The sequence below is a fragment of the Vulpes lagopus genome, chromosome 1 (genome assembly GCF_018345385.1).
Source record: "Vulpes lagopus strain Blue_001 chromosome 1, ASM1834538v1, whole genome shotgun sequence".
Classification (NCBI taxonomy): domain Eukaryota; kingdom Metazoa; phylum Chordata; class Mammalia; order Carnivora; family Canidae; genus Vulpes; species Vulpes lagopus.
In genome coordinates, this window is record NC_054824.1 from 17,315,712 (window position 1) to 17,336,208 (window position 20,497).

General features: G+C 35.2%; 1 protein-coding gene across 2 annotated transcripts in view; it reads left to right on the top strand.

The window, feature by feature from the left end:
- The window catches only part of MMS22L (MMS22 like, DNA repair protein), a 127,598-nt gene that overhangs the window by 44,406 nt on the left and 62,695 nt on the right, over nt 1-20,497 (top strand). The gene's annotated exons all lie outside the window — the stretch shown is intronic.

Below are 20,497 nucleotides of genomic sequence, written 5' to 3' on the forward strand. Positions count from 1 at the left end.
ATAATATACTAATTCATTGACTTGTTTTGTCATCACCTATGTTGATTCTATTTTAAAGCTTTCATTTTGCCAACCCATGAAATCCAAATGGAGAGAGGAGTTGGTTTTACTGCTACAATGGCATAAATCAGTAGTTTTCAAACTATTCTTTCAAATAGTAGTTCTTCAAAAAGAAAGCTTACATGCAAACATATAAAACTAAATGCAGAACACCTCGAGTGCAGTCCCAGGATCTTCACCCCACCTTCCCTTTCTACCTCTCCTAAAAGAGTATTATTATCCAGGAATGTTTCAGATATTCTAAGCAAGACCATGAGCTCAAAACTGAAGTGGCTTCTAGTGAAACATGTAGATTTTGTGCCCATAAGGAGATTTTGACCACGCTGTATCATTTAAAAAAAAAAAAAAAAGGTAAGTTTCTTTAAATTATTTTGCTGCAGTTATAGCCTCAACTGCATGCAATATTTCCAGCTGAAACATTTTTTTCTGAGATTAAAATAAGATTGTTCTATTTATAATACCAGTCACTCATGTAAGACTTAATGTTTTTAGATCCACTTAAATTATGCAAATATCGATATACTCAGACCCAAATAATAATGGATAAGAATAGTGGTTATGATATTCATTGCTTTTAAGGCCCCTTTTAATAAGTTTTATCTTTAAGTACATGTTCTTAAGAAATTAGATACTACTACTCAGTGTAGTTAGTCACTGTCACAGAAAAGTTGTATAAAAGTTATGTGTGGAAATTTGATTTTTTGAGACCATGTCTAAAGTTAATGAAGAGACTGCTCCCTTCTTCTTAATACTACTTTACAAAAATTAGCATCTGGTTATCCAAGGGTAGTAAGCTTGACAAATTTTTCAAATTTGGGGAATTTATTCATTACCTATTCTATTTATTACTAATTTACTTAATTTGCCTTATGTTGGGTTCTGCATTCATACTGATTAATCTGTAGGTTTTCACTCCTCATTGGATATTATTTTTAATGTTTGCCTACTCCTATCAGTTTAAATTCTAGAGGTTTAGCTAAAAAAAATAAAAATCTTAAAAATAATTAAAAAATAAACAGTCAAAATTCTTGATCACATAATCACCCTTTATCCCCCAGTGTGAGCTGTATAAAAGCAAGAATTTTAAAGCTCTCAAGTTTTTGGGTAGATGGATAGATAAGTGAATGAATAAATAACCATCCTCATTAGAAGAAGCTTCTACAAATTCTGGATCTTCTCCATGAACCACATTTGTTTTTCATCTAGTAGAGCTTATTAGCAGAGATTATACTTTCCCAACTGATAAATTCATTTTGTTTGTTTAATTTTTAAATAAATGTTAATAGTATTTCCCCGTGTTTTTCTTGGGCAAAATTGGAAATTTCCATATTCTAGTACCATTTTTTATTTGTTTATATTTATCTGAATATACAAAACAAGGAGGAAGGAGGGAGCTGTTCTATAAACCATGCCGGTAATGAGGAGCTACAACTCCCAAAATTTGTGGGCAAAGGAGTAGAAAATGAAGCTAACAGTATGAGCATCTTTGGAAGAAGCAGTCATGGAAACTAAGTGAGAGAACCCATGTATTTTTCTACTTTCTCTATTGAAAATGGACATTCCTTTTCAAACACTTTCACGATTTTATTTCTTCTTACCTAGGATTTGGTTTTGTTTTGTTTTTAAAAGACAGATTTATATCTTACAAATACTGTAACTAAGTGAGAGAACCCATGTATTTTTCTACTTTCTCTATTGAAAATGGACATTCCTTTTCAAACACTTTCACGATTTTATTTCTTCTTACCTAGGATTTGGTTTTGTTTTGTTTTTAAAAGACAGATTTATATCTTACAAATACTGTTTTAATTTTCAAGTGAGAAATTATGGGAAATCTTTTGGTTAATTGCAGATGTTATATATTTTCATGGTTAAAAAATAAATGAGGTATAAGGTGACAAGTAAAAGTTCCTCTCCTGACCTTTATTCTTTCATTCTCTAGCTCACTGGTTCTCAACTAAGGATGAGTTTCTCCCCCAGGGGACATTTGCCAGTGTATGGAGAAGTTTTTGATTCTAACAACTTTGTCAGGGAGTGCTACTGGCATCTTACAATGTATAGAACAGCCCATGCCAGAACGAATTATCTGGTCCAACCTCTTTGGTGCTAAGGTTGGAAAACATTGCTTTAGGGGCATCTGGTGGCTCAGGTGGTAAGTGTCCAGCTCATGATTTTGGCTGATGTCATGATCTCATGGGTCCTGGTACCAAGCCCCAGTCTGGATCAGTGCTCAGCAGAGAGTTAGCTTGAGATTCTCTCCCTCTCCCCCTCCCTCTCCCTCCACACTTGCATGCACATGTCTGTGCACGTATGCTTTCTCCTCCCACCCCAAAAATAAATCTTTAAAAAAAGAAAAAAACATTCTTTAGTTTTAGTCCATAGACATGCAGTGGTTTCTCATAGAATCTTCTAGATTTTTTTTCTCATTTATAGGCTGAAAAAAACAAAACAGATGATATTCTACAACTTCCCTTTTTTCACTTAATGTTTCCTAGGCAGCTTTCCTTGTTAGTGTATGAGAACCTATCTAATTCTTTCTAATGGCTAGACTTAGCATTTCATTATATAGTTATACCAAACTTTATTTAACCAGTACCCTAATGGGAATTTATATTGTTTACCATTTTATCTTATTGTAAACAGTTTTATTTAATATCTTCATATGTGCCTTCTCTGTGTACTTGGGGAAATATATCTTTAGATTAATTTCTAAAAATGAATTGGTATCTATGCATTTAAATGTAGATAGATATTACCAGATTTTCTTACCAAAAAAATTTTATGTGCCGTTTTTACTCTCCCTAATCTCATGTTTAGATTAGGGCATGGAGTGTATTTAGAAACTATACATTCTCAGTTAAGAAATTAAGTGCAGAAATTTGTTAAAATGTTCATGGTAATAGGAGAATGGGGCTTAATTTTGAAAGTTGGAGAGACTTTTGAAATAGAAATAAAAGTAATAAAGTAAGAATTTTTTTTTCTTTTGTATTAATTTACTAACTTATTTTGTCCTTAAGACAGACCGGCTTTTAGTTTGGGATCTTTTGGGGAAGAACCCCAGATATCGTTTGAGATTGTTACCTTACAAAGAAAGGGAGGCAGAGAGGAGGCTAACACAAGAAAAAGTCCTTTAGATATTCGATCATAGAGATGTGTTCCTAATTTCTTAACCCAAAATCTGGGAGGTCTTTGAGGATCTTTTCATAGGAGCCTCTTAGGAATGCTATACTAGTATTTTAATATTATTTAAAAAGTTCAGAAGCATTTTGGATAGTTGATGAAGACTAAAACATAGGGTTTTTTTTTTTTCCTTTTAAGAACAAAGCTAAATTCTTTGAATTTTGGTTTAGATAAGGAAGATGGGTTACATAGATTGATGATATTTATTCCTGGCTGCATCCCTGACAAGAGAAAGAATGAAATACTTTACCTTAGCAATCTCTTCTGTTTTCAAATTCAGGTGGGAATAAGGTACCAGTCCTTGCATAAATGTGTGTGTAGGATGTGTGAGTGTATATGTTGAACCGGGTAATAGTTTTATAACTCTATGACAGAGAAATTATAGGTAGGAAGGAACTAAGATTACTGATTAAAGGGAGAAGCGGCTCCCTCTAGGCAGTTAAGAAATAATAACTTCATATGCCACTTTCTGCTAACTGGAGCTGATGGCTCACCAGAGCATTCTTTATTGCTGATTAAGTAGCATTATGAAAATACTGACTTGGTTATGTTAACTAAATGCCTCCATGTTTAAAACTGGGAATGTCAAACAGCTTTAGCAGTCATCTTTAACATTTCACATTACCTTTCTGGAATCACATTTCTAGTTCTCACTTGCTGTTATTTGAGGTTAATATAAAAATGGCAACTTTCATTTGTGGAGTTAGGTGTAGCCAAAAGCTTTTCTTTAATTATATCCATTCATGCTGCTATAGTTAAGGGTCTGTCAGCATTTCCATTATAAACCTCCATTTTCAGGGTTTTATAACACAGCTATGAAAATTAGCTCTGGGCAAAAACTTGACATACAAGGCCTCATGAGATTCTCCCTCCTTCCATCCCCCTTTTCATTTTTACTGAAGTAAGGGTGAGTGATTTCAAAATGCCTTTTGGCATCTGCAAATATCATTTGGAGTTTAAAAAGAAACAATAAATTTTCAAGCTTTGTACCTGTTTGTTCTACCACTTAAGGGAGGTTGTGGACTTATGAATTTAAGCCAAATGGATATTGATCAACTGACATCTATTTTGTATTAAACAAGAGACTAGTTTCAAAAGAAGTCTAAAAGGCAGTTGAAAACTTGCCTAAAATGTTAAATACTGGGACTATGAAATAATTCAGAAGGAACGATTGGCTTTTTTTTGATATTCTATGTGCTGAAGTACATATCTCTAAAAGATTAGACTCTTTTTTTACCTGGCTTCAAAATACGTTTTGAAAATACATATATTTTTAACTCCCTTTTCTTCTTTTCCAGTGAGCTTAGAAGTTCATCCATTTATTATATCTCAGTTTTGACATTTCGGATGGAGGTGTGTGTGTGCATGCATATGCACGGAACTGTTTATTATTCACCACAAATATTCTTCTTGCTGAATGGTTCTAGTTATTTTAACTTTTATTAGTGTGGTATCATTTATACTACACACAAAATTTTTTAAATCTTCAGTGAGAGAACTGAGGGTTTTCTAGGTAGGGAAGGAGGTTGTACAAGAGGAAGTGTTAAGAGGGACTGCTGTATGCCAGAAACTTTACATAATTTTTCAGCAGAAATAGAAAGGATGCTTTGGACAGCATACAGGCCTTTTCCTTGTTTTGTTATTGGGTGTTCCATTAGTATGAATGAGTTACGGCCTGTGTGTATGATTTGATGCAAATTTTTGGCAGTGTTATAATAATTTGGGAGAGGGAGCACATGAGTATGTTTCAGGGAAAACTGTATTTCCAGTTTTTATTTGAAAAATCAAACAGTTATGTTACTCACTAGAAGTGATCCATCTACCAGTTTTGCTTGCTTCAGAGAAAGCAAGCATATCTAAGGGAAAGTTGTGAAAATCTTAGTATTTTTAGAATATATGAAATGTTGAAGACTCCTTTCCATTATTAAATATCTTATTTATCTTTCAATTGAAATTTTACATGTATATTGTGAATTACTCTTTTGACCTATGTACTGTTTACTAGGCTTGAATTTTGCAAAACATGGTTACTGTAGCATTTCCATATTACATATTTTATAAGTTCATGCGGTTATATAAACTACTCCCTTTATTAACTAGGTGATGTTAAAAAAAAAAAAACACCTGGAGATGTTTGTGCACTTTTTGTTTTGTTAAAACATAGATTATCTACTTAATTTTTCATATATATGAATTAATATTTGGGTTATTTAGTCTCCAGCTATACTTCTGTTATATACACATGAATTCTCCTTACATAAGTACAAAATAATTTTTTAAATATTTTAAGGAAAAACTTACGTGTTCAAATCTCAGCTTTAGGGATCCCTGGGTGGCACAGCGGTTTGGCGCCTGCCTTTGGCCCAGGGAGCGATCCTGGAGACCCGGGATCGAATCCCACGTCAGGCTCCCGGTGCATGGAGCCTGCTTCTCCCTCTGCCTGTATCTCTGCGCCTCTCTCTCTCTCTCTCTCTCTGTGTGTGACTATCATAAATAAATAAATATATTAAAAAAAACAAAAAAAACAAATCTCAGCTTTATTGGTAGAATGAGGATAATAGTATATACTCTACTAGGTTTTTTTGAGGATTGGGTGTAATAACGAATATAAAATTGTTGGCACAGTGCCTGGCATATTAGTAAGTGTTCAGTAAATAGAAGTTGCTATTATTGTCATTACTGTTATTTTCAAAAGAACTCATAATCATTTCTTTCTGCTACACTTTAAGCCTGGCAACCTCAATTGATGATGTGTGTGTGTGTGTGTGTGTGTGTGTACGCTTATCTTGGATAGTTTTTAATTCATTTCCTAATATTGTACCTTTAACATAGTAGCCATTCAGTAAGTGCTTTTGGATGTGTAAATGAATCAGATTGTTTAAAAACAAAGCCTACATTGTAGGGAACAAAAACATTGCCTCACAATTCTAGAGCTGGAAATTGTGATTCTGTGTGTCTTAGATAGATGCTAAGAAGCTGCTGTTAGAAAAAGAAAAGTGATTTTTTTTTAAGATTTCATTTATTCATGAGAGACACACCGAGAGAGGCAGAGACATAGGCAGAGGGAGAAGCAGGCTCTCTCCAAGAAGCCTGATGTGGGGTTCAATCCCAAGACCTCCAGATCATGACCTGAGCCAAAGGCAGATGCTCAGCCACCCAGATGCTCCGAAAAGTGATTTTTTAAGGTAGAAATGTGACATATAAGTATGTCTTTCCTTTTTCTATATACCCAGTTGATAGATTTTTTTTAATGTTTTCTTTAAAGGATATCTTTTCTATCATTCCTTCTTTATTCTTGCTACCATTTCTTCCATTTTTAGACCATTAATAATGTTTACCTACTGCCCCTGCCTCTGATGCCTTCCCTCCTCAGACCATCTTTTGTTTTAAACAACTTTATTGAGATATATTACTTACATAATTCACATATTGGGCAGCTTTATGAAGATGTAATTCACATATACCATACAATTAATGGTTTTCATATACTCATAGAGTGGTACAATCATCACCACAATTTCAGAACAGTTTGTCACCTCAGAAGGAAACACTATACCCATTAGCAGTCACTCTCCGTTTTCCCCTACCCAACCTCCATCCCTAGCAACCACTAATTTACTGGATGTCTCCATAGATTTGCTTATTCTGGACTTTTTGTAAAAATGAAACCATCCAATGGGTAATCTTTTGTGACTAATTTCTTTCAGTTAGAATAATGATCTTAAATTGTATCCATATTGTCACATGTATCAGTACTTTATTCCCTTTTATTACCAAATAATCCATTGTATTCACATTTATTTATCCGTTCATCTGTTGATGGTCATTAGGTTGTTCCCACTTTTTGGTTTTTATGGATAATGTTGCTATGAACACTCATGCACAAGTTTTTGTGTGGACATGTTTTTATTTCTCTTGGGTATATACTTAAGAGTAAAATTGCTGGGTGATGTGATAACTACGATTAACCTTTTGAGAAAATACTGAACTGTTTCCAGTGTACCATTTTATATTCCCGCCTATAGGGTTTAAGGACTGAAATTTCTCCACATCCGCACCAACACTTGTTGCTCAGTGTCTTTCTGATCAGCGTGTGTAAGGTAGTATCTCACTGTGGTTTTGATTTGCATTTCTGGTGGCTGATGATGTTGCTTATGTATTTTTCATGTGCTTATTGATAATGTGCCTACTATGCCTTCTTTGGAGAAATGTCTATTTGGATCCTCTGCCCATTAAATTGGGTTGCCTTTTTGTTAGTGAACTATAAAGAATTTTTTATATGCCCTAGATACAAGTCCTTCATCAGGTTTATGGCTTGCAGTTATTTTCTTCCATTCTTGATGTTGTCCTTTGCAGCATAATTTTTTAAAATTTTAATGAAGTCCTGTTTATTTTGCCTTATGTTGGTTGTGCACATCTCATATTTTCTTCTACGTTTGTCTTAGAGAACAAATCTACCTATATCATTCTGTGTTTTACCAGTTAGTGACTGACATCCAGATGAACATGGAAGACTTCCCAATCCTTATCATGGTCTTCAAAGTCTCCCACGGGTGGCTTTTCTGTGTTTGCCACTTTTTCTTGTGATTCCCCTTACTTCACTTAGATGGAACTACTCATTCTGAAAAAATCTCCAAATCTTTCTTACTTTTATTTATATATTCCTGTCAGAACCAGTTAAGGGTTCAGGCCAGAACATGGCCCGGGCAGTAGAGCCAAATCTCAGTACTGAATAAGCTGAGGTGAGCTGATAAACAATGATAAAAGAGGGGTTAAATCTAGGTAGTGGGGCAGCCTTGGTGGCTCAGCAGTTTAGCCTGGCCTTCAGCCCAGGGCCTAATCCTGGAGACCCTGGATTGAGTCCCACGTCCGGCTCCCTGCATGGAGCCTGCTTCTCCCTCTGCCTGTGTCTCTGCGCCTCTCTCTCTGTCTCTCTCTCTCTCTCTCTCTCTCTCGCATGAATAAATAAATAAAATCTTAAAAAAAGAAAAATCTAGGTAGTGAATGGAATTGTCAAGTTCAGAAGTCCGAAATGGTCAGTGCTGGTCACAGTAGGCATAGAGATAGAGTAACAGAGTACAGGAAAATAAAAATAAGACAAATGATTTATTTAGAGGGATTTGGGGGAAGGGAAAAGGGTTTCAGAAGTTACTAGTAAGTGGATCAGAATTGTAGATGGAATCAGAAAATATCATACATGAGCATCATATTTAGGAGAAGCCAGAATTCTAGGCAATAATAGACAATTCCACAACAACAAATTGTACTTTTCTTCTGCTGCTGCTTCTTTTTTTTAAATATTTATTTATTTAAATGATCTTCTTCACCCAGTGTGGAGCTTAAATTCATGTGACCCCAAGATCAAGAGTTGCATGCTCTACCAACTGAGCCAGCTAGGTGCCCCTGTGCTTTTTTTCTGCTTCTTAAGGAAGCCCTTGTAGTGTCTGAGAGTTATGACTGCTGTTGCAGCGCAATATATAAAGCAGGAGCTTGAGTTCAAGTCACCCCTCCTCCACTTAACCAACAGTGTAAACGTAGGAAGTTACTTAACCTTTTCTAAACTTCAGCTGCATCTTTGCAAAATAATACCCACATTACAAGATTTCTATGAATTTTTGCTTAGATCTCGGCTGTCCATACATGCTAACTTTATGTGACCATGTAAGTCAATGAATATAATATGAAAAATTCAATTCCTCCATCACGCTAGGAATATAGCAAGTTCTCAGGAGCTATATGTAGTTGTAGTGGCTACTAAGGTGGAGAGCAGAAGACATTGTGGACAGCGCTGACTTAGACGCTCCACCTCTTCAGAACATGAGCCATAATCTGTCAGTACATGTTTGTTTTCTTTATCTTTTCTTCTTTTTGTATAGACAGTATTATCCTTTCCTATAAGCTCCTCTTGAAATGTATGCTTGTCCATGAGTTCCTAGTCTTGAATAATTTCTCTCCCCTTTGAACTTCCTTAACATTTTATCTCTAAATTCCTTTAGTGCTTTCTACCTTGTGCTATTATTATTTTTAACAGAGGATACATATTCATTAAACAAATTATTTTTCAAAAAAAACAACTGATATTTATGAATGCCCACTATGGTAGTAGACATTATTACAGGCACTTGGGGTACATCAGTAAATTATTTAAATGCACATGTATGGCAGCACATACTCATGTATTTATTATGTGAAAGACAGACTGAGAATAGAAAGTTACTTAGGTAAGTGTTTATTGAAACCATCACCTTTTTTTACCATTTTGTATTTTACTATTTTAGTCATTCAGCATTATTTGATAATAATTTATACTTGACCTCAACTTTTACTTGCTTATCTAACAATTTTTGCCAGTATCCACTTGAAAGTAGATGACAGTAATTGTGCAACAAGGCTATGGATTTAATGCTTAATCTGTATTTCACCTCCATGTTTATTGTCTCTAAGCACCCAGTGGGCAGAAGGGACCTCCAGGGGGATGACAAGAGTCCATTCTTCTCAGTTAATTAAAAAGGTTTTGGTCTTATTGAAAAATCAAATTTGTGTCTAGTGTAGCTAAAGTTTTTGGGCTGCTTTTATTATTTTATTTTGTCAATTCAATAGTTAACCAAACTGTTCTTCCACTGAGATATGGAAATAAGTGGTGTGAGTGGACCTTTGAGCTTTTACCTTGCTTTTGAAAAATTTGAGAACTCTCCATTGAGTTTGGGTCCACAAGAACACATTGAATCTAAAAGTAGATATTATCTGTATTTGGATTCAGTCAGAAGCAAGGTATTTGGAAGAGGAAACTGAAATAATGGAGTGAGGAAATAATCAAAAAATAATTTAAGACAATCCCCCAGGATGGAAGATTCCTGGCTGAAAGGGCCTTTTGAGTGACACCAGCACAACATAAAAAAAATAGACTCATAGCAAAGCACATCTGTGTAAAATTCAGACTGCTGGGTGTAAAGAAAAGGTCTCAAAGTTTCTGTGAGTTTAGTCTTACCCACTTTACTTAATCTTCTATTTTTTGTATTTACTATGCCCCTAGTCTTGTAATCTTCAGCTATAGTCTAGATATTTAACTCCGATTATCAAGAATTACAAAATTCAAGAAGAATAAGAGGTAAATAGAGCTTTATATTATGTTTTTAAGGGGATAGTCCCCAAGAATATTCCTACTTTCAAAAAATAGATGAATGGAGCTTTATGACTTTTCTGATTCATTGGTCTCAAAGTTTGGAGTTACTAAAAATCTGTTTTTCTGGAATGAAACAGTAAATCCACCTCTCATAATTAGAAAAAAGAGGGAAGGTAGAGGTGGGAACCTAACACTGTGAAACGAAAATTGGGATGAAGAACGTTGAGATAACAGAACAAGGAAGAAAGAAATATACTCTGCAAAGGAAACATTTCATTCTTTTGAAAGTGGATCAGCTCAGTTGTTTAGGGAATAGAAGTGCCATGATTATTTTCTGTACCAAGCACTGGAACATTTCTCTTTAGCAAATGGTAACAAATCAAAAGATGTTGGGTGAGGCGAAAGCTACTTTCCCCAATCTTATTTATGTCACCATGGTTCCTTGTCTGAACCCCATGGTTCACTACAGGTATTTAGACCACCCAGATCTTTGAAGCTTTAGATGAAATTCAGCAATGAGTTTGTAGGAAGACATTGCCACTGTGCTCTTTCATGGCACCACACAGTGCTCTGTTCTTAAACCAAAGGCATGTTGTCATAATAAATATATTGAAGACCGTAAATCCTATTTGTGATAGGTTTGCTAAAGTTAACTCTTTTCCAACTGTGGGAATGGGTAAAAATACCTGAAATTGTGATTTCAGTAAGTGGACCCAGTCTAAAAAAACTCAGTGAGATAAACTGGTATCATGGCCTTAGGTTATAAAAGGGAGATACTCTGAGGAAGTAAGTAATAATTTAAGCATTTACATCCAAGAAGTATAGTACAATAAGCTGCTAGACCTGTTTTTTAATGATGTGATATGTCAGGGAAGGGAAGAAACTGATCTCTTAATTATCCCTTTAATTATTTTTGGATTAATAAGACCCCAGACAGCACTATAAATTGTGTAAAAAGTAGATTCATTATAGTTTTTAAATATTCTTAGCTATCCTCACCATCTTCTGGTAATTACCTTAAAGTTATTTTCTTTAGGATGTGTTTCTTAGAAAATGTCAGAGTACATTTTTGTTTTATGATATGAATTTACTTTTGCCACCATATGGACTGTAAAGAATAATTCCTAACCTTTCTCCATCTACCTTGTGGAGAAGGGTGAGTAATTGCTCTGTTTCAAAATTTATTTATATTTTAAGAAAATTGAGAACAAATATAAGGAGGGAAACTAGCATTTAGAACTCTTAATTTCAATTGTTTCTTCTTTACCTTACAAGATATATATTTTTCTCTCTTTAGGATATCTCTTGTCAGATTTAAGGCTTATTTAAAATGAAAAGAAAGCTGGAGCAATTTTCTTTATTCCATTTCAGTCTCCTAAGGCCTATTTCCCCCTGGTGAGCTCATAGCAACAGGGGGGTTTAAGGGAATTCAGCTTTCTGCAAATTAATGTCTCACATCATGAAAATTCAGGACTTTTTTTTTTTTTTAATCTTGAAAAGTAATACAGTGAGTGCGAGTATTATTTCTTGCCAGCGGGTGGAAGATGAATGATTTTGTCACAGTTTTACTGCTTGATGAGCAGTGTCCTGAGGGTCAGGCTTAAGTCTGTGTCACTATGCTGCTCATTACTCTTGAGCTAAATAAGGGCTGATTGGATCTAAATTGCCTAGCACATGGGCCACAGATGAGCTCAGTGAGCAGGGGATGACCTGCTATTCAGTCTGGGAGTAACCCCGGTGTGCAAATGCAGCATTAGAACACCGTGGGAGAATGAGAGGCTACCGGCTGCTGCCAGCAAAAGAAATCGAAATGTAAAAACTCTTTGATGCTGTGATGTTAGAATTTGAAATGTAGGAAGTGACAGGTTGATGGTACTTATCAGCTTTGGCTGGATTAGAGAACAGTGTCATCTTGCTTATATAATGACAGAAGAATGAAGCCAGCAGCTAACTACTGTGCAGAGTAGAGCCTCTGCAGTTGCCACAGCCAGTCATTGCTGCCTCCTACCGGCAGTTTTCCTGGAAACCAGTTCACAGAAGGAAGAAAAGAACCTCCTCTGTATTCGATTTCCAGGAATTTGAGATTCTGGCGGTGACAAGCTGACAGTGGTAGAATGCAAAGAAAGGGGTATTTTAGAGCATACTAAATAGTAAGTTGCTTTTAAAAAAAAATCATTATTGGGAAATTGGTTGTTCTAGAATTTTCTAGTTAACCAAGAGTTAATCCATTTATGAAGTGAATCTACCCAAGGCAAAAAAAACCACAGTGTACTCTTCCTGGCATAGTGTTCTTTCAGGGGACCGCAATTGGGCTGGTTGATCTCTCAATTATGTATTTTTATCAATAACAGCACTTTACTAACAACTAATCTTCAAAATCTAACAACAGACTACCAACCACAGTGTTGGCACAGTTTGAAAGATACCTGATAAAAATACAAAGTGAAACCACCCCTGATTATGTAGCTTACACTGAATAAATCTCCCCCTTCAGTGTTGAGAAGGAAGGAACAGGTTTCTCCCATAAGTCAGATGATTTAAAAAAAAAAACAACAACCCTATATACCTGTTTTTTTGAATTTTATTCTGCAATTATAATTTTTTTTAAAAATCAATATTAGGCTATTATATGTTCCTTATTAAAACTTAGAAAATGTAGGCAAGTTTTGTTTTAATGTTACTTACCTTACCATGCTGAAAGGACTCTTGATATCATTGTATCCTTCCAGATTTTTCCTATTTATGTACATTTTTTAAACTAAAAATAGGGTTAAATATTGTGTAGTGACTTACTCTTTTCACTTCATGTATCATCAGTTGGTTTCCTTATCAGTGACATCTGCAACATTATTTTTGGTGGCTTCGTAATATTCCATTGTGTGGATATACAGTAGTTTACCTGACTTTTTCTTACTGGTGAAAATTTACAGTATTTTGAATTTTTTTACCACTAGATACAAAGCTGTGATGGAAGTCCCTTATGTGTATCTTGGCAGGGATCTTGGGTATTGCTGTGTAAATTCTGTACTGCTCAACTCCACATTGTAAAAGGTGCCATTCACAACATTATAAGAGCCTCGCCATTCACAACATTATAAATGAGGCTCTGATTTTCATGGACATGTTTGATTATACGTGGAAAATATTTTCTTAAATGATTTGGTTCAAAATATAAAACCTTAGATACAATTATTTTTAAAACGTTGGGAGCTGTGGTTTAATAATATTCAAAGTTTATACATGCACACACACACATACACATCCTACAGAAGCAAATTTTTAACTAGCTAAAAACCTAAAAGAAGAAAAATCAACATTTTCCCCCTGTACAATAAAACTGGTTCTATATGTTGAAAACATATTGAGAGAAAGCCTTTAGAGTTTGGGGTTAAATGACAGGTAAAAGGGTTAATTAACTTTCATCTCCCAGGATTTAAAAAAAGAATTTTCCTGCATTTGTCAGTATAGGTTTCCTACTATTTCCAGAAAGTATCCACCCCTCCCCCCTTTTTTTACTATTGATATCAAATCTAAAATAAAGTTTTCATTATAAATCTAAAGCATTTGAATCCCCTAGAGAGATAGTTTATAATGCCTCTCTTTATTTTTATATTATTAAAATTTACATATCCTATGAAAAATAAAATAATACAGAATTGTGTTCTGTGGAAAATAAAAGTTATTCCCTCCCTAAACCTTTTTACCACAAAAGGAACTACTATGAACCCTTCAGAGGATATTCTTCTCAACTGTTAAGGTGTTGTTTCTCCTCTTATACACACTGCCTCCTTTACCACCTACTTAAAGTGAGATTATACCTTACAAATTTCTGCAGCTTCAATTTTTTGATGAAAGAGGTATTAAAGACCTTTCTCCACTCATGCTCACACATACACACCCTGTATAAGGCTGTAGAGTATCTCGTAGTGTAGTAGACCTTACTTTGCTTAGCCTCAGTAAATATTTAGGAACTACACATCATTTTAAGTCAGCTTGGCTCTTGTCCCTATCTAATTTTCCAAGATCCTGGTTGAACATTTGGGTGGTTCAGTTTATTTATTTATTTATTTATTTAATTTATTGTTTTTTTAAATTTTTTATTTATGATAGTCACACAGACAGAGAGAAAGGCAGAGACACAGGCAGAGGAAGAAGCAGGCTCCATGCACCGGGAGCCCAACGTGGGACTCGATCCCGGGTCTCCAGGATCGCACCCTGGGCCAAAGGCAGGCGCTAAACCGCTGCGCCACCCAGGGTTCCCGGTTCAGTTTATTTAAATGGGATATTAACTGTACTTCAATTTTGTAAGTTATTAATTCATCCAGCATCAAAACCAGTGGACCAAACCTCCACATCAGTTATTTAATATGTGTGAATCATATATGGAATAATTAATATATTTTGCTTATAGTAAAAAATATTACTGTACTTTTCAAAAAGTTGCAAACATGAATTTTAATCCTATCTCTAACACTTTCTTTCACTTTAATCTTCAACAAGTCATGTAATTTCTTTGAACCTCAATTTTTCTAATCTGTAAAATGTGTGTAATAATAGATATTAAAGAGCTGATTTGAAGAATAAGAGAGATAATATTTATCTCAAGTGCCTAACAGAGTACCTAATAATGATTACTTTTCTTATCATTACCACTTGTCCATCGATTTCATAGAAGTGAAGCAAAAGAATGTATATTACAAGTAGGCTTCCCACTTTAAATTAAAATTTTTAGAGCTCTACTCTCAATCAGCTCAGTGGTATTCCATGAAAAGAGCACAACTTACACTTGGATAAAGCATAAATTACTTTCTTTGCCATGTTTCTCCCCACACACACCTTTTTAGTCTAATGACTTAAAGAATTTTGGCTCTCTTGAATTTGTGCCTGTGCAAGAAGCAGAAATTACTGCCTTTTTCAGTGAGTACACCTTAAGTGAATTGCCCAGCAAGTACCTGCTACCACAGACTTTGTGCTGGTGTTGGGGAAAATAGAGATGCATAAAATCAGATCATTGCTCTCAATGCCCCACAGTATAATAAAGCATATATACAAACAAATAACACTGTGATCAACAGACAAATGGTGAAGAGACTGTTCTTGAAAGTCTTCTACATTGCTTACAGAATTTTCTCTGAGATTGCCATATACAAAATAAAGTACATGGCAGTAAGTCATTTATGCACTTTGCCGTATCGCTGATTGAGGGCATATATATTAAAAGGGAGGTCAGTCTTCAGTAGCTTGTACTTATGTAGATAGTAGTTCAAAAGTTTTTAAAGTTATTTAACATCTTTAATATATTTCTGCTATTAAGAATAAAAAACAGTAACTTAGCCATTTATAAATGTACGTAAGGCCTTTAGTGATTTGTTAATTGATATATTTTTCTACATTTCCTTCTCCTGACATCTATTTATTTTTCTTCTGTTACCATTCTCTGAAACCTTAATGTTCCTCCCCCCCCCGCCACTTTTTTTTTTTTTTAAATTTATTTATGATAGTCACACAGAGAGAGAGAGCAGAGACACAGGCAGAGGGAGAAGCAGGCTCCATGCACCGGGAGCCCGACATGGGATTCGATCCCAGGTCTCCAGGATCGCGCCCTGGGCCAAAGGCAGGCGCTAAACCGCTGCGCCACCCAGGGATCCCCACCCCCCTGCCACTTTTTAAATTGTGTGTTATAAAATATAAACTTGTGGGCCTTTGAGGACAATGTACTTTGATAATTTAACATGACAAAGTAGAATCCAAAACCAACATGTAGTATTGCATAGTGTGTTTTTAAAAGTTTGAATAAATACCATTGTACTAGAAATGATACATGTAGCTGTGCCTCTTGCTTTTGTTTTAGTTTTATGCTTTTGAGATATACTGCCAGAGAACACGTGCTTCAGGGACATGAAGGATTTAGCCAAGAACAATAAATATTTGGGGTTCACAAAATGGAGAATTTAGCACAGAATAGTGAAGGTACAAAAGACAGTTGTACACCTGGCCCAGGCAACCACACTCCAGTCTGAAATAGAATGATGACGAGCTGTGGGAGGAAGGCCTCCAGGAAAAAGTATGGAAAGAAAAATTATTTTTCTAGTTCCGGAGGAGAGTAAAGCAATTCATCATAAAATGGCTTTTTCTTTGAAGAGCCCATCACCCCAAATGGGAATTGTTCTGACTTCTCACTAGCTAATCTTGTTTGTCTTTTAATATTAATTTTTCATATCAAATTATATATGAAACATCGATTTTATGAACATTACATATGTTTCAAATATATTGAGACTTATATTTGACATTTCTTTTTGGATGTCTAGAAGTTGTAAGAATTTTATGTGTGTAAGTGCCATAATCTTTAAAACCATGTTTCATATGTATATATATGTACACACACACACACACACACAACAGTTAGTTTTTTTTTTGTTTTTTTTTTTGTTTTTGCTTGTTTCCTAGAAGAAATCCCAATATAATTCAGGCATTTTTTAATTAATACTTTCTGCGTATTAAGACTGTCCTAGTAGGTGTTCTGGTGTAAATGAAAATGTATCTTGCACTCATAGAGCAAATGTGTAGACTCTGAGTTTTTATATTTTTAAATTCATTCTTTTCTGAATTCTGAAATGCCCAGATTATTAGTTTGATCCAGCGTATGTATGGAATGTCTTATATTCTGAAGACCATTCACATAAAATGGTAAGGGGTCTCCAAAATATAAGAAATTCTGCATCTTGGGTCAAACTAATGGTCCAGCCTTTTCAGAATTACATTACAGTGGAGGTTTTCTGATAAGATATAATCGTATCTAATTTCCCAGAAGTCAAGTGCATTTTGCCTAATTTAGAGATATTAAAACATGGTTTAGTCTTTCCATTATTTCCTATGGACTGATACAGTCATGTCTTATCTTTTGGGATGCTATTCTGCATTTACCATTTAGCATAGTACTAGTAGGCACTGGGAACTCATTTCATTTAAATATATAAACTTTTTAAAACTTCGGGCAGATGGTGTCTTAGTCTGTTCAGGCTGCCGTAACAAAATAGTACAGACTGATTGGGTCACTTAAACAATAGAAATTTATTCTCTCACAGTTCTGAAGGCTGAAAATTTTGAGATCGAGGTGCCAGCATGGTTGATTTCTAGTGAAAGCTCTGTTCCTAGCTTGCAGAGGTCTCCCTTCTCACAATGTGCTCACATGACCTTTCCTTGTACATGCATGGGAGAAAGGAATCCCTTTGGTGTCCCTTATTAGAAGGACATGAATCCTGTTGGATCAAGGCCCCATGCTTATGACCTCTTTTAACCATAATTCCTTAGAGTCCTCATACAGCTATACTGGGGGTTAAGGCTTCAATATGTGATTTTGGGGGCAATTCAGTTCAGTCTCTAGCAGATAAATTCATTTGTTCCCATTGGAATAATGACCAGGAGTGGCACAAAGAAGTCAGATTAAGTTTTCATGAATATCCTTTCTCTTTTTGTCTTTTGTGCTTTTGGAATCACTGAAGTTAAGAGAATCCTTTGTTGTTTCAGTTCTTCTGTTTATGTTAAATACATAGGTTCAAAGTAAAGGAAATAGATTAAAATTGCTACTTGTTTTTGTTAGCTTGTGGTCTTGCATATTAAACATATTCTGTATCTCTTCAAGTATTCATTAATATGGTACTTACATTTATATTAGAAGAGACCATTAGTTTAAGAATAAAGTAAATTTATATGAAGAAGTAAATTGAGGTCAGATGTTAAGTTATTGAAAGATCTTTTAGTGCCTAATTCAACCCTTACTCCCATGAGGGCCTCAACGTGGCCCTCATATTTTGGTTCTTTCATCTAAAGGATAAAGGATTGGGTTAGATTACTTCAGTATTTCTAATTCTGTCTTTAGATAGAATTTTGATATTTTGGGGTAAATATGCTTTTCTTTTTAAACTTGATAAATGAAATGGATATATGATTTACACTGCCAGAGTGATAAAACTAAATTATACTTAATTAGCTTTATTTTGTCTTTTACTTATGCTTTTTCCCAGTTTATGTAGCATGCACAAGTAAAAATATGAAACAGAATGACATGAAGGGAAGACTATTCTTAAGCACCAACTTACAGTGCTGCAAATATCAATTACTTTGACTTTGGGCAGTAGTTGGTGATTTTTAGTTATACCTTAAAAGAAATACTTTGGTCAGCAAATATTGAGGTGGCTACTTTGTGCATATTTTTTTAGATAGAGATTTAAAAACCAAGTCATAGTTCATTACTAAACACCATATTTGATGAGGGCTTCTTGTATGTCAGGGACAGTTTGAGTTCTCATTTTCCTATGTTTCAGCGGGGGAAAATGATTTGAAGAATTACAAATAAATTAGAACGAAGTCAGTAGAGTGGGTGAAGGGTAGATGAATAACCAGACAAATATTTTTGAATGCTTTATATGGACTTGCCGTTTTACCTACTGTAGATAGGACAAGAGAGAGGCACCAGGTTTTCTCTATTTGGAGATACATAATACAGCACACAATAAAAAATAAAAAACATTAATGAGATATTACAGTAATTCAGTAAATGCAACATTCGGTAACTTTTATTGAGCTTCTCCTAGTGGAAAATACTTATTTGTGTACAAAAAAACATGTAGAGTATTCTTCAGGAAATTATTTTTTAGTAAACAATATGTATAAATAACTATAGTGTCATTCAAAGTGAAAATAAGTGGTGAATGCTATATTATGGTAATTCATCATCAAGGAGGGAAGGAAGAAAGAAAATAGATGGAATGGGAGGATTAGGAAAGATTTTGAAATAGGTGGCATTTGAACTGAGTATTTAAGAAGTGGAGTTTATACTTGTAATAAGGAAGGAGACTGTTGGAGGAAGGACAGCAAAGACTTCTTGAAAGAAGTAGGATAAAAATGACAATGTAACTCAATGAAGGGGAAAAGAATGCTACAATGAAGAGTGATCTGGAGATTGGAATGGGTTAAATGTGTTTTCGAACTGACAAAGAAACTAGTCTGATGAAAGAGGAGGGTGTGTGCTTCAGCAGAAAAATGACCAGATTATGAAAGGCTTTGAAATTAGGGCAAGAGTATAGTCCTGCCTGAGGAGAAAATCAAGGTCTAGTTTTAAGTAGACGGAGAACCTGAGAGTATCTCTTTAAACACATCACGTGCTCTTCTCCCTCTACTGAATCATAGGCTTCTTAAGAAAAGTATCTGGTACTTTCCACATAATCCCCCTGCCTGAAATATTCCTTGATTTCCTTCTCTGCCTGGAAAGCTTATTTCCTTTTCAGATATAAATGAAATCCGCAGTTTCCCTTGTGAAGAGTTTACCAGCCACCCCACCCACCCACCCCCAGGCAGAGCAAGTGGCTTCCTCCCTTGTGTACCCTGAACGGACTTGTATCACCCAGAGCATTTATCACTTGACATATCATCATCTGTCTTTGTCTTTGTCCTTCTCCTTCACTAAAATACTCTTTGAGGGCAGGGAATTTGTCTTACTCATATTTTTATCTTCATTACATATCCAGCTAAAGTGCCTGACACACGGTTTTGCTTACTAAGTTTTCATGATAATTAATGAAATGATAATTATATAAATGGTCCTGGCAGTAATATCTATGATAAATTGAAAGGGAATTTAGGGTCACCTGGGTGGCTCAGTTGGTTAAGTATCTGCCTTCAGCTCAGGTCCTGATCCTGGAGTCCTGGGATGGAGCCTCATGTCAGGCTCTCTGAGCTCAGCAGGGAGTCTGCTTCTCCCTCTGAGAAGTCTGCTTCTCCCTCCCCCCTGCCTCTTGTGTTCTCTCTCTCACTCTCAAATAAATAAATCTTTTTTTTTTAATAAAAAAAAAAGGAAGGGGCAGCCCGGGTGGCTCAGCGGTTTAGCGCTGCCTTTAGCCTGGAGCTTGATCCTGGAGACTCGGAATGGAGTCCCCCATCAGGCTCCCTGCATGGAACCTGCTTATCCCTCTGCCTGTGTCTCTGCCTCTCTCTGTCTCTGTCTCTGTCTCTCATGAATAAGTAAATTTTAAAAATCTAAAAAAAAGAAAAAAATTTTTTAAAGGAAGGAAAGAAAGGAAGGAAGGGAACAAAAAGCCATTGTGATAAAAAAAAGACTAGTGATATGAAAAT